Source organism: Anomaloglossus baeobatrachus, chromosome 3 (genome assembly GCF_048569485.1).
Source record: "Anomaloglossus baeobatrachus isolate aAnoBae1 chromosome 3, aAnoBae1.hap1, whole genome shotgun sequence".
Taxonomy (NCBI): Eukaryota; Metazoa; Chordata; class Amphibia; order Anura; family Aromobatidae; genus Anomaloglossus; species Anomaloglossus baeobatrachus.
In genome coordinates this window covers 263,539,080-263,553,445 of record NC_134355.1, presented here as the reverse complement: position 1 = coordinate 263,553,445, position 14,366 = coordinate 263,539,080, and the positions used below count along the sequence as shown (strand labels likewise).

General features: G+C 44.3%; 1 pseudogene; it reads left to right on the top strand.

Moving 5' to 3' along the window:
- The first annotated feature begins 3,429 nt into the window (after positions 1-3,429).
- LOC142297211 (uncharacterized) lies at positions 3,430-9,527 on the top strand (annotated as a pseudogene).
- The last annotated feature ends 4,839 nt before the right edge of the window (positions 9,528-14,366 follow it).

Here is a 14,366-nt window from a genome sequence, read left to right as displayed (position 1 = left end):
CAATGCAGAAGTGCTGGAAATTGCTAGGCACCAGTGGGACACTAATGAAGTCCAACAGCCACTTCTAAGATGCCAATAAGTTTCCTCAGTGTTTGCTATTATAAAAGCTTAGTAAAAATGAGTTTGAAGGTACAATGCAGAGGTGCTGTAAATTGCTTGGCACCAGTGGGACACTAATAAAGTCCAACAACCACTTTTAGGATGCCACTAAGTTTCCTCAGTGTTTATTATTATAATAGCTTAGTAAAAATGAGCTTGAGGGTGCAATGCAGAGGTGCTGTAAATTGCTTGGCACCAGTGGCACACTAATGGAGCTAAACTGCCACTTTTAGGATGCCACTAAGTTTCCTCAGTGTTTGCTATTATAATAGCTTAGTAAAATGAGCTTGAGGGTGCAATGCAGAGGTGCTGTGAATTGCTTGGCACCAGTGGGACACTAATGAAGTCCAACAGCCACTTTTAGGATGCCACTAAGTTTCCTCAGTGTTTGCTATTATAATAGCTTAGTAAAAATGAGCTTGAGGGTGCAATGCAGAGGTGCTGGAAATTGCTTGGCACCAGTGGGACACTAATGAAGTCCAACAGCCACTTTTTGGATGCCACTAAGTTTCCTCAGTGTTTGCTGTTATAATAGCTCAGTAAAAATGAGGAGGAGGGTGCAATGCAGAGGTGCTGGAAATTGCTTGGCACCAGTGGGACACTAAAGGAGTACTATAGCCACTTTTAGGATGCCACTAAGTTTCAGCATTTTTTTCTATTACAAAAGCTTATTAAAAATGAACAGGAGAGTGTAATGCAGAGGGGCTGGAAATTGCTTGGCACCAGTGGGACACTAATGGAGTCCAACAGCCACTTTTTGGATGCCACTAACTGGCAGCACTCTTTTAAATTAAAATGGCATTGCAAAAATGTGCTGGAGGGGATAATGCAGAGGTGGTGGGACTTGCTTGGCACAAGTGACAATAATGGAGGACAGCAGCCACTCTTTGGATGGCACTAACTGGCAGCACTCTGTAATTAAAATGGCTTTGCTAAAAAGGGCAGAAGGGTACAGTGGCTGGATTGTGGTCAGTGTAGAGGAAAGGAAGCCTCCCTTTCTATCCCTCCTAGTGGTGAAATGCAGCAAGGAAGTCCGTGAGCTTAGCTACACAGATGCTGTTATCAGAAGCTGTAAAAAGTGTTTCCACAGACCTGACTGTCACCTATGGCTCTGAGCCAGCTGTAATAGGCCCTTAAAAGGGCTGAAATAAAATTCTGCCCCTAATCTGTAAAACGCTGTGTGTATAGCGTACACAGCAGGAACGGCGACAGTAGCTGCGTGAGCGGATACTGACAGCCAGACGCAGAAGGCAGATAATGGCATGCTGGAAGAAAATGTCCGTTTTTATAATGCAAGGACATGTGACATGGACAGCCTATGACACATGCCCTTGCTTCTCTGGCAAAAAGTCCACTTAGCCGTGTGTGTATCTGGGATTGGCTGACATGCTGGCCCGCCCCACTACACGCGTGCTTAGGGAAGGAATAAAAAAAAAATATGGCGATCGCCATTATCCCTGCAGCAGTGATCTGATCCCGCAGCCCCCGCACACTATACACTGAAATTTGGTAATAGTGTGAGTCACAGAGTGACTCACTATTACAGTGAAAAGCCAGCTAGTAATTAGCTAGGCTTTTTGCTGATAGAACCATTCTCGAACGTAACTCGAGCTAATGAACTTTTAGCAAAAAGCTCGAGTTCTAGTTCGATCTAGAACACCCCCAAAATCACTCGAACCGCGAACTGGAGAACCACGAACCGCGCTCAACTCTACTGCTGAGTCTTCCATGCCCATCGCCAGTTTGTCTCCCATTTCTTCCTGTGCTCCTGCACCTTCCTCAACAGTTTGACTGCTACTATGCGCCCTTGTTAATTCCTCTCCCCCACCGTCCCATGCCTGTCGCCTTGGTGATGCTGAACGTCTGGACCTTGTAAATCTTGGTATCCCTTCCACATATGAATCCTCCTGTACTTCCTCCCCTTCATCTTGTCCCACCACCTGACTCCGAATACAGTTTAGAGTGTGCTCCAGCATGTAAATGACTGGAATTGACATGCTGATAATGGCATTGTCAGCGCTAAACATCTTCGTTGCCATGTCGAAACTGTGTAGAAGGGTGCAGAGGTCCTTGATCTGAGACCACTCCATCAGCATGATGTGCCCCACCTCTGCATCTCTTTGGCCCAGGCTATATGTCATAACATATTGCACCAGGGCTCTTCTGTGCTGCCACAGTCGCTGCAACATGTGGAGAGTCGGCACATCGCATTTCAGCCGGTGAACTGGCAGTCCGAAAGACTTCTGGAGTAATGCAAGTCGGTCAGCTGCGCCGTGTGAACAGCGAAAGTGAGCATATAGTGACCGTGCCCTGTGCAGAAGCCCATCTAGGCCGGGATAGTGGGTTAAAAATTGCTGGACAACAAGGTTCAACACGTGAGCCATACAAGGCACGTGTGTTTCCTTGCCCCAGCGAAGGGCCGCACCCAGGTTTGCAGCATTGTCGCACACGGCCTTCCCTGGCTGCAGGTTGAGTGGAGACAACCATTAACGAAACTCGGTCTCCAGAGCTGACCACAACTGGGCAGCTGTGTGACTCACATTTCCCAGACATTTCAACGTAAAGAACGCCTGATGCCAGTGAGCTCTGCTGCCAGCATAGTAAGGAGGGGTGCGGGATTCCTTGTGTGCAGTTACAATGCAGGTGGCCTGACCAGACAGGCTTTGGGCGGAGGTGGAGGACCCACACGAGGTTGAGGAGGCAGAAGCAGTGGAGGAACTTCTACATACAGAGGATTGACGCACAACTTGTGGGGACGGCAAGACTTGTACAGCAGAACCTTCTCCATCTCTCACCATAGTTACCCAGTGCCCAGTCAGCGACATGTAACGCCCCTGTCCATGCTTACTGGTCCAAGTATCGGTGGTGAAGTGAACCCTGTCACACACAGAGTTTCTCAAGGAAGCAGGGATGTGTGAGACATGCTGGTGTAGCGCAGGCACACCTTTCTTGAAGAAGTAGTGGCGACTGGGCATCTGGTACTGGGGAACTGCGACAGACATAAGGTCTCGAAAATCCTCTGTGTCCACCAGGCGGAAAGGCAGCATTTCTGTAGCCAACAGCTTGCAGAGGGTGAAAGTCAACCTCTTAGCTTTGTCATGGCTAGGAGGAAATGGTCTTTTACTTGTCCACATCTGAGGGACCGAGGGCTAGCTGCTGTTCTGAGACGGCGTTGAGTAGGGTGTCCTTGGAAAACTGCTCGTCTGTGAGGAAAGTGCAGGCGGAGACATAATGTTGCCTTCATCCAAAGGTGGTGCTCTCAATGTCTGAGAGAGCTCATTACCAGCAGCTCTTTCCCCTTCCAAAACAACTGATGACCTGCCAATCACAATGGCTGTTGCGGTTAAAGAGGTTGAAGGTCTACGTCGCAAAGCATGTATGACTGCTGTCCCCACAGTCATAGAGGATGAAGAGCGCGGGGATGCAGTCGAAGGGACAGACGGTGGTTGGCCCGCTCCGCTAGGCCGCATTGTAGCACAGTGAGCTTCCCACTGGAACTTATGCTTGATATCCATTTGACGGTTTATGGACAAAGTAGTTAAACTAGTGAGGTTTTGGCCTCTACTTAGAGATTGCCGACAAATCTTATAGATGACATGAGTTGGGAGATCCTTTGCGATGTCAAAAAAGGACCAGGCTAGGCAAGGTTTAGAGCTCATGCGACCTGCATAGCCACCCCGACTTGTGCTCAGAGGCAGAGTTGTGGCTGAGGATGAAGTTGTTGACGTGCTTTTAGTACTCCATCTGTGTCAAGGAAGGCACAAGCTAACCTCATCGTCAGTCGCATCCCCCTCCACCGCCTATGCTGACCTCATTGAGTGCCTGACTGTGGGTTAACAGTAAGTGGGGTCTACAACCTCATCATCACTCTGTGCGTTTGCACTACTCTCATCCTCAGAGCCAACCTCTTCCTGCCCTGACCGAATAGTTAAGTTGTCATTCCAATCAGGTATCTGAGTCTCATCGTCATCAGCATGCTCCTCATTGTCTCCACCAAGAGGAGTTACAGTTTGTGAATGAGGGTCTACATTATGCTCAGAAACTTCTTCATCAGGGCCTGAATCTGAGTCACAAAGCTTCTGGGCATCACTGCAGATCAATTCCTGGTCTGGACTCAATGTAGCTTTGGAGCAGACCTCAGATTCCCAGGCTATAGTGTGACTGAACAGCTCTGCAGACTCAACTATCTCTGTTACCCCATACTCTGCAGGGCGGGTAGAGACTTGAGAGCTGGTAGAAAGCAAGTGCGATTGGGGTGACAACTCAGAGGACTGGAGTCTTTAGGATGTTAAAGTTGAGGTGGAGGAGAGGCCACTTGATGGAGCACTTGAGATCCATTCAAGCATGTGCTTTTTTGTGTATCATCTACCTTTGGTAGAGTTGGTCGTTTCCGTAACAAAGGGATACATCAGATTGTCCACGGAAAGTAGTAGACATCTTACTTTTGCTGGAAGTTTGCCTTTCTTCAGCAGATGTTACTGTTGCTTTACGACCTACCACACAGACACAAACTTTTTTTCCCTTTCCAACACGCCTGTTCCCCTTTCCACCAGCATCTGTCCTTTTGCCACTCATTTCGTTTGTAAACAAATTGGACACTTAAAATGGCGTAGCAAAAATGGAGAGGTGGTGTAGAATGCAGAGGTGGTCTAGCTTTATTGACAGCAGAGGAACCCTCACATAATATCCCAGACAACGAAACTATGGCCCTAAAACTGGTAGCACTTTTTGCAATATAAATTGCGTAGCAAAAATGGAGATGTGGTGTACAATGCACAGGTGGTGTAGATTGCTTGTCAGCAGAGAAACCCTCACGTAGTATCCCAGACAATGAAACTATGCCCCTAAAACTGGCAGCACTTTTTGCAATTAAAATTGCATAGCAAAAATGGACAGGGGATATACAATGCAGAGGTGGTATAGCAAAATTGTCAGCAGAGGAACCCTCATGTAATATCCCAGAAAATGAAACTATGGCCCTAAAACTGGCAGCACTGTTTGCAATTAAAATTGCGTAGCAAAAATGGACAGGTGGTGTACAATACAGAGGTGGTCTAGCTTTATTGATACTAGAGGAACCCTCATGTAGTATCCCAGACAATGAAGCTATGGCCCTAAAACTGGCAGCACTTTTTGCAATTTAAAATTGCGTAGCAAAAATGGACAGGTGGTGTACAATGCAGAGGTGGTGTAGCAAAATTATCAGCAGAGGAACCCTCACGTAATATCCCTGACAATGAAACTATGGCCCTAAAACTAGCAGCACTTTTTGCAATTTAAAATTGCTTAGCAAAAATGGAGATGTGGTGTACAATGCACAGGTGGTGTAGATTGCTTGTCAGCAGAGGAACCCTCACGTAGTATCCCAGACAATAAAACTATGCCCCTAAAACTGGCAGCACTTTTTGCAATTAAAATTGCGTAGCAAAAATGGACAGGGGGTATACAATGCAGAGGTGGTATAGCAAAATTGTCAGCTGAGGAACCCTCACGTAATATCCCAGACAATGAAACTATGCCCCTAAAACTGGCAGCACTTTTTGCAATTAAAATTACGTAGCAAAAATGGGGATGTGGTGTACAATTCACAGGTGGTGTAGCTTCCTTGTCAGCAGAGGAACCCTCACGTAATATCCTTGACAATGAAACTATGCCCCTAAAACTGGCAGCACTTTTTGAAATTAAATTTGCGTAGCAAAAATGGACAGGTGGTGTACAATGCACAGGTGGTGTAGCTTGCTTGTCAGCAGAGGAACCCTCACGTAGTATCCCAGACAATGAAACTATGCCCCTAAAACTGGCAGCACTTTTTGCAATTAAAATTGCGTAGCAAAAATGGAGATGTGGTGTACAATGCACAGGTGGTGTAGATTGCTTCTCAGCAGAGGAACCCTCACTTTATATCCCTGACAATGAAACCATGACCCTAAAACTGGCAGCACTTTTTGCAATTAAAATTGCGTAGCAAAAATGGACAGGTGGTGTACAATGCACAGGTGCTGTAGCTTGCTTGTCAGCAGAGAAGCCCCCACTTTCTATCCCTGACAATGAAACTATGCCCCAAGGAATTGCCTGAACTGATTTAGCCAGACACTGTGATAAACCCCTGCACAGCGCTGGCACAGACCTGCCTAGCAAAAGTGGCTATGAACGGCTGTAATGTAGCCCTGAAAAGGGCTAAATTACAAGTAGTCCCTAATCTCTAAAGCGATGTGTAGATTGCACTGTATGTCTATACTGCACACATTCAAATAAAGCCACAGCCACACCATGATTTACCAGATATACCTATGAAACATGAAGGGAACCATATTGCTCATAAGGGACTGGATGGGGACTGAGGACAAGTCGTAATAATGATAATGATACCACACGACCAAGGTCCAATGTGCAAAAGTGATAATCTTTATTAATGCAGGGGTAGGTGCGGGGCGGCACGACACAAGTGAGGGCATGGGCCATCAATCAGTGACAAAATCGTATGAACAAGTGTCAAAACATATCAGAAGCTGACAAACTGGTAACATATCCATACATAGATAGTAATTACAAAACAGTGGAGATGTATATATGTGAACTCAGAATGTCAGTAATTCCCCAGGCGGGATGTGCCACTATATGGCAAGGGGCAAAGCCACAACCTTATGCCAATATGTCCTTGAATCACAGCTAGATTACATGCTGAAAAATCAATACTCAGCCAGTGTCATATACATAACAATTGCTATGCTGCACAATAACTGCTGTGCTGCATAGAGATTCAAAGGACCCAAATCCCAACCATTGTATAGGATGAATAACCAGTGGCACACATTACCTGGAGGAATGTAGGTGTATATAGGAACTCAGAATGTCAGCAACTCCCCAAGCAAAATGTGTCACTAAGTAACAGGAGGCAAAGCTACAGCCTTATGCCAATCTGTCCTTGAACCACAGCGAAATTAAATGGTATTAAGTCAATGTTATATACATAACAATTACCGTGCTACACAACAACTGCTGTGCTGCACAAGGATTCAAAGGACCCTAATCCCAACCATTGTATGGGATAAATGACTGGTGGCACAAGTTACAAGGAGAAGTGTGGAGGTCAGCGAGAGGTCCGTGTCCTTCCCGCAGCAGCAGCGGGTGCAAGAGCGGTGACTGTCACTCACCCCCAGAAGAGGGATAATGACGGCAATGGGGAAATTTGCCGGGTCTTATAGGGCAAAGACATGTGACATGCACAGCCAATGACACATGCCCTTGCTTGTTTGGCAAAGATCCACTTTGCTGTGTGTGTGTCTGTGGTTGGCTAACAGCCTGGTCCGCCCCACTGTACGCGCGGTTAGAAAAACAAAAATGGCGATTGTCATTCTTTTAGCACTCAGCAGCAGCACTGATCTAAACCCAATGTCCCCCCGAACACTAGACGCTGAATTTTGATGATATCATTATTAACAGTGACTGACAGTATTACAGTGAAAAGCCACCTAGTAACTAGCTACGCTTTTTGGTGATTGAGCCGTTATCGAACGGTAACTCGAACTGCCGAACTTGAAGAAAATCATTAGAGTTCGTCGAACTCGAACACCGACTAAAATCTCTCAAATTTTAAATTGGCGAGTGGTTCATCGCTCATCTCGAGTGGCAAGATTGTGGCTTTGGATGTGTGAGCTTGGGAGTTTGAATCCAGATAGACTTTCCTGGATATTTGCAGTGTCATAGTGAAAGGGCTAGTTGACTGGTCTATGATGACACCTATCTGTTTCTATTGAAGGGATAGAGCAAGCGATGTGTGTATTTCTATAATTTTGGCCTGTTGGATCTGTTATGGCTATAGGATCAAGGGAACTAGGGTGGGATGCATTTCCCATGTCTGCTCCATGGTCTAGTGGTAAGCTTGTATCATTGGATGTATGAGTTTGGGATTTCAAATCCTGATGGACTTTCTGTGATATTTGCAGTGTCATAGTCCAATGGGTTAGTTTACTCGTCTATGATGACACCTATCTGTTTCTATTGAAGGCATAGTAACGGAGAGTAGTGAAGTAGGGCTTTCAAGGCCGCGCCAATGACCACTATGACCGATTGTAAGATCAATGTAACTTTTTATTACATATTCCGGTCAACGCGTTTCTGGAATCTCTGCTCCCTTCCTCAGGACATACAGGAAAAAGTACATCAAATCATATAGTCACTATAGGAGATATTAAAACCGGTGCTCCTCAGTATGGCAGCTACGGGAAAACCCCAGTTAACCTGAACATTAAAGCTGGAGGTAGAATCTATGGAGCTGCTGGAGGAAAAGTTAAAGGGGTGGATCTGGACGCTCCCGGCAGTATTAATGGAGTGCCTCTGGTGGAGGTGGACCTGGATTCTTTTGAAGACAAACCGTGGAGAAAGCCAGGTGCTGATCTCTCAGACTATTTCAATTATGGTTTCAATGAAGATATCTGGAAAGCCTACTGTGAAAAGCAGAAGAGACTTCGGATGGGCTTGGAAGCGCTTCCCATCTCATCAACAACAAATAAAATTACCGTGCAACAGGGCCGAACTGGCAATCCCGAAAAAGATGCCGTCTTACAGAACATCAAACAAGACTTCACGTCACCAGTGTCTCTATTTAAGTCTAGTGCTCCACCTCCAAGTAGGAAGCTGTAGGGCACAATTGATGTCATCGGACAAACAACTACAATCACTCGTGTGGAAGGCCGTCGACGAGGCGCTAATGAAAGCAATATTCAGGTCGTCACAGAACAGTCTCCTTCAGAGGGACTTGGGACTACTATCCACGAAGAGAGAAGGAGCAAGATCGTGATAGAGAACGGGACAGGGAACGGGACAGAGACCGGGAGAGGGACAGAGAACGTGATCGTCCAAAAGAGAGAGATCGAGAGAGGGAGAGAGAACGTGATCACAGTCCCAGCGTGGGAGCGTACAACAGTGAAGAGGAACGGTACAGATACAAAGAGTACAACGAGAGAACCAATAGGGGCTACGAGCGCCACCGAGAGAGGATTAGCCGAGAGAAGGAGGAACGACATAGGGAGAGGAGGCATCGAGAAAAGGAAGAGTCCTCACGGCATAAATCATGAAGAAGCAGCAGCAGGCGCCGCCATGACAGTGAAGAAGGTGACAGTCACAGAAGACACAAACACAAAAAATCCAAGCGTAGCAAAGAAGGTAAAGACACAGGGAGTGAGGCTGCCCCAGAACCAGAGAGCGTCGTGTCCACTGCTGACTGAGCCTGTGACCCACACAACCAGTGCAGAAACTACTATTCATTTTACCAAATTCACGGGACAGGATACCGTTGTTAGAAATACAAGTATTTTCTACAGGGTATTAAAATTTAAAAATCTTAGCATTTGTTTGTTAGTATGACCTTTGTTCACAATTTCTTTTTGTATTTTCTGGTCTCTGGGGAAAATAAATAATTTTTTTTTTCATGTTTTGTTGATTATTAGTCATGTGATGTGAATATGTATATACTGATCAGCCGTAACATAAAAACTAATAACAGGTAAAAAAAAAAAAAGTGATTTGATGTACTTTTTCCTGTATGTCCTGAGGAAGGGAGCAGAGACTCCAGAAACGCGTTGACCGGAATATGTAATAAATAGTAACATTGATCTTACAATCGGTCATAGTGGTCATTGGTGCGGCCGTGAAAGCCCTACTTCACTACTCTCCGTTATCAGCCATCCTGGGTGCTGCTGCCTTTGGCCTGGATTCTATGCATGCATAGTATTTGTGACTTTCACAACTCTATTTGGTGAGTGTGTTTTACTCTTATCACCCTATAATTACTCGGGTAAGACCCTATTGCGCTTCTTTTTTCCACAGTTCTTGCTTATTGAAGGCATAGAGCAGGCGACTTGTGTATTTCTTTAATTTTGGCCTGTTATGGCTGTAGGATCAAGGGAACTAGGGGAGGCTATACTTACCATGTCCGCTACATGGTCTAGTGGTAAGCTTGTGGCCTTGGATGTGTGAGCTTAGTAGTTTGTAATCCCAATGGACCTTCCTGGATATTTACGGTGTCATAGTCCAATGGGCTAGTTGACTGGTCTTTGATGACACTTATCTGTTTCCATTGAAGTGATAGAGCAGACGACGTGAGTATTTCTTTAATTTTGGCCTTTTGGGTCTGTTCTGGCTATAGGATCAAGGGAACTAGGGGAGACTGTTTTTCCATGTCTGCTCCATGGTCTAGTGGTAAGCTTGTGGCTTTAGATGTGTGACATTGCGAGTTCAAATCCCAAAGAACCTTTCTGGATATTTGTAGTGTCATAGTCCAAGGGGCTAGTTGACTGGTCTGTGATGACACCTTTCTGTTTCTGTTGGAAGGGTAGAGCAGGCAATGTGTGTCTTTCTTTATTTTGGTCTTTTATGGCTATAGGATCTGGGGAACTGGAGGAGGCTGTATTTCCCATGTCTACTCCATGGTCTAGTGGTAAGCTTTTGTCCTTGGATGTGGGAGCTTAGGAGTTTGAATCCCGATGAACCTTCCCAGATATTTGCAGTGTCATAGTCCAATGGGCTAGATGACTGCTCTATGATGACACATCTATTTCCATTCAAGGGATAGAGCAGGTGATGTGTGAATTTTTTTAATTTTTGCCTGTTGGGTCTGTTATGGCTATAGGATCAAGGTAACTAGGGAAGGCTGTATTTCCCATGTATGGTCTGTGGTCTAGTGGTAAGCTTGTTACCTTGGATGTGTGAGCTTGTGAGTTCAAATGCTAAATGACCTTCTTAAATTTTTGCACTGTCATAGTCCAATGGGTTAGTTGGGTAGTCTGCTCCATGGTGTATTGGTAAGCTTGTGGCTTTGGATGTGTGACCTTGGAAGTTTGAATTCCGATGGACCTTCCTGTATTTTTGCAGTGTCATAGTCCAATGGGCTAGTTGACTGGTCTATGGTGACACCTATCTGTTTCCATTAAAAGGATAGAGCAGGCGACCTGTGTATTTCTCTAATTTTTGCTCGTTGGGTCTGTATGGCTATAGGATCAAGGGAACTAGGGCAGGCTATGTTTTCCATATCTGCTCCATGGTCTAGTGGTAAGCTTGTGACCTTGGTTGTGTGAGCTTGGGAGTTCAAATCCTGATGGATCTTCCTGGATAATTGCAGTGTCATAGTCAAATGGGCTAGTTGACTGGCCTATGCTGATTCCTATCTGGATCCATTGAAGCAATAGAGCAGGCGACATGTGTATTTCTTTAATTTTGCCCTTTGTTGTTCTGTTATAGCTTTAGGATGAAGGTAACTAGGGGAGACTGTTTTTCCCTTGTCCGCTCCATGGTCTAGAGGTAAGCTTGTGTCCTTGGATGTGTTAGTCTTGGGAGTTCAATTCCCAATAAACCATCCTGGATATTTGCTGTGTCATAGTCCAATGGGCCAGTTGATTGGTCCTTAAAGACATCTATCTTTTTCCATTGAAGGGATAGAGCAGGCAATGTGTGTATTTCTTTAATTTTGGCCTGTTGGGTCTGTTATGGCTATAGGATCAAGGGAACTAGGGGAGGCTGTAATTCCCATGTACACTCCATGGAGTAGTGTTAAGCTTGTGTCCTTGGATGTGTGAGCTTGGGAGTTTAAATCCTGATGAACCTTCCTGGATATTTGCAGTGTCATAGTCCAATGGGCTAGTTGACTGGCCTATGATGACACCTATCTCTTTCCATTGAAGGGATAGATGAGATGACGTGTGTATGTCTTTAGTTTGGGTCTGTTATGGCTACAGGATCAAGGGAACTAGGGAAGGCTGTATTTAACATGTCTGCTCCATGGTCTAGCGGTAAGTTTGCGGACTTGGATGTGTGAGCTTGGGAGTTCAAATCCCGATGGACATTCCTGTATATTTGCAGTGTCATTGTCCAATAGGCTAGTTGATTGGTCTATGATGACACCTATCTGTTTCTATTGAAGGCATAGAGCCGGTGACGTGTGTATTTCTTTAATTTTGGCCTGTTGGGTCTGTTATAGCTTTAGCATCAAGGGAACTAGGGGAGGCTGCATTTCCCAAGTCTGCTCCATGGTATAGTGGTAATTTTAATGGTCTTTGATGACACCGATCCATTTTTTTTGAAGGGACAGAGCAAGCGACGTGTATTTCTTTCATTTTGCTCTGTGTCTGAGGCCTTAGGATCAAGGCAAGTAGGGGAGGCTACATTTGCCATGTTCCTTCCATGGTCTCGTGGTAAGCTTGTGACCTTGTATGAGTGAGCTTGTGGGCTCAAATCCTGATGGACATTCCTGTAGATTAAAGTGTCATAGTTCTATGTTCTATGATGACACCTTTCTGTTTTCATTGAAGGGATAGAGCAGGCGACCAGTATTTCTTTTAACTTTGCTCTGTTGTGTCTGAAGGCTATAGGATCAAGGCAAGTTGGGGAGGCATCTTTTGTCATGTTCCTTCCATAGTCTCGTGGTAAGATTGTGGTCTTGAATCTGTGAGCTTGGGGGTTTGAATCCCGATGAAGATTCCTTTTGATTTGAAGTGTCATAGTCCAATGGTCTATGATGACACCTGTTTTCATTGAAGGGATAGAGCAGGCGACGTATATTTCTTTCATTTTGCTCTGTTGGGTCTGAAGTCTATAGGATCAGGGCAAGTAGGGGAGGCATCTTTTATCATGTTCCTTCCGTGGTCTCACGGTAAGCTTGTAGGCTTGGATGTGTGAGCTTGTGGGTTTGAATCCCGCTAGAAATTCCTGCCGATTTGAATTGTCGTAGTCCAATGTGATTATTCATTGGTCTATCATGACTCCTGATGGACATTCCTGTAGATTTGGAGTGCCATAGTTCAACGGTCTATGATGTCAACTATCTGTTTTCATTGAAGGGATAGAGCAGGCGATGTGTATTTCTTTCATTTTGCTCTGTTGTGTCTGAAGGCAATAGGATCAAGGCAAGTAGGGGAGGATGTTGGTGCCATGTTCCTTCCTTGATCTTGTGGTAAGCTTGTGGGTTTGAATTCCGATAGGCCTTCCTGTCAATGAGAAGTGTCATAGTCCAATGAGATAGTTTAATGGTCTATGATGACTCCTGATGGACATTCCTGTATATTTGAAGTGTCATAGTTCAATGGTCTATGATGACATTCATGTAGATGACAGTCCATGGTGCAGTGGGTTCACACCTGTTAGTGTAACAACAGCACATATAGATCCAAACAAGTGGGCTGGTCAAACATCTCATGTGATTGTATCCATCTCCTCCTCAAAATACTTGTGCAACAATATTGGGGGAAACAAAAAATCAATATGTAATCAAAAGACACACAATATCTAAAAGCAAATCTGAAGTCAAAAGCTGGTCACATTTTTCTTTCTCATTGTTAACATGATGTAATCTCTTGAAGATGAGTTTTTCAAAACTACTTTATACTACACTAACTATTAAACTTAAGTTTAACCATCTGGACATAGAGTATTTTATCTATTCCACCAAATATTTAGAAATAATGGATAAAATATCTTTCTCAAGAAAATAGGGAACAATTTCCTAAATTTTCATACATATAAACTTACCTGCTTATTTATTCATAATTTTGATTGTTTAACAAATAAGTAATTACTCCAATCTAGCCAACGAAGCAGTGCTGGTTCATCCACGGTCTTCAGCAGCTTTATTGTATACCTTCCTAGAGAAAGTAGTTTCTGATGAAAGACGCCATTCATTATAGCAGTCTGTAGGGTTGGCAGAAAACTTTTTCAGGTACCTTTCTTTATAAGTAAAAGTATGAGTGTCTGGGGTCATCCAAAATTTCAACAAGACCTAGAAGATAAGTTATTTAAAGTGCAGAGGGAGAAAAGAATAAGACAAGTGAGTCATTTGCTTCTTATTCCTGAAAAAAAGATATTTAAGGTTATTTGAACTTAAAACAAAATATGATCTTCCACCTACACAAAAATCTTTTATGAAGCCAGCTGATGCATTTTCTACAGGCTAAGCTCAAAGATACCTCAGATATGTGTAAACTAGAAGCCTTTTACAGTTAATAGGAGATTTCATTGGAAGATTTTATCAGGTTATTGAGATATTTCAGGTGGAATATTATCGACTACATGAACATAAAATAAAAACGACTTTCGACAGGATAAGCATTTAATTATTACTATGGTTGGACACTCATAGTAGATGTAGAAATGTCGACAATAATATTGGAGAGTTCGTAGATGATCTGAGAGCTATTGGAAATTAAAAGTGATGCATTCAGCTATTTATGACTTTGACATTACCATACACACTAATTCCCCCAACTATATGGTAAGAA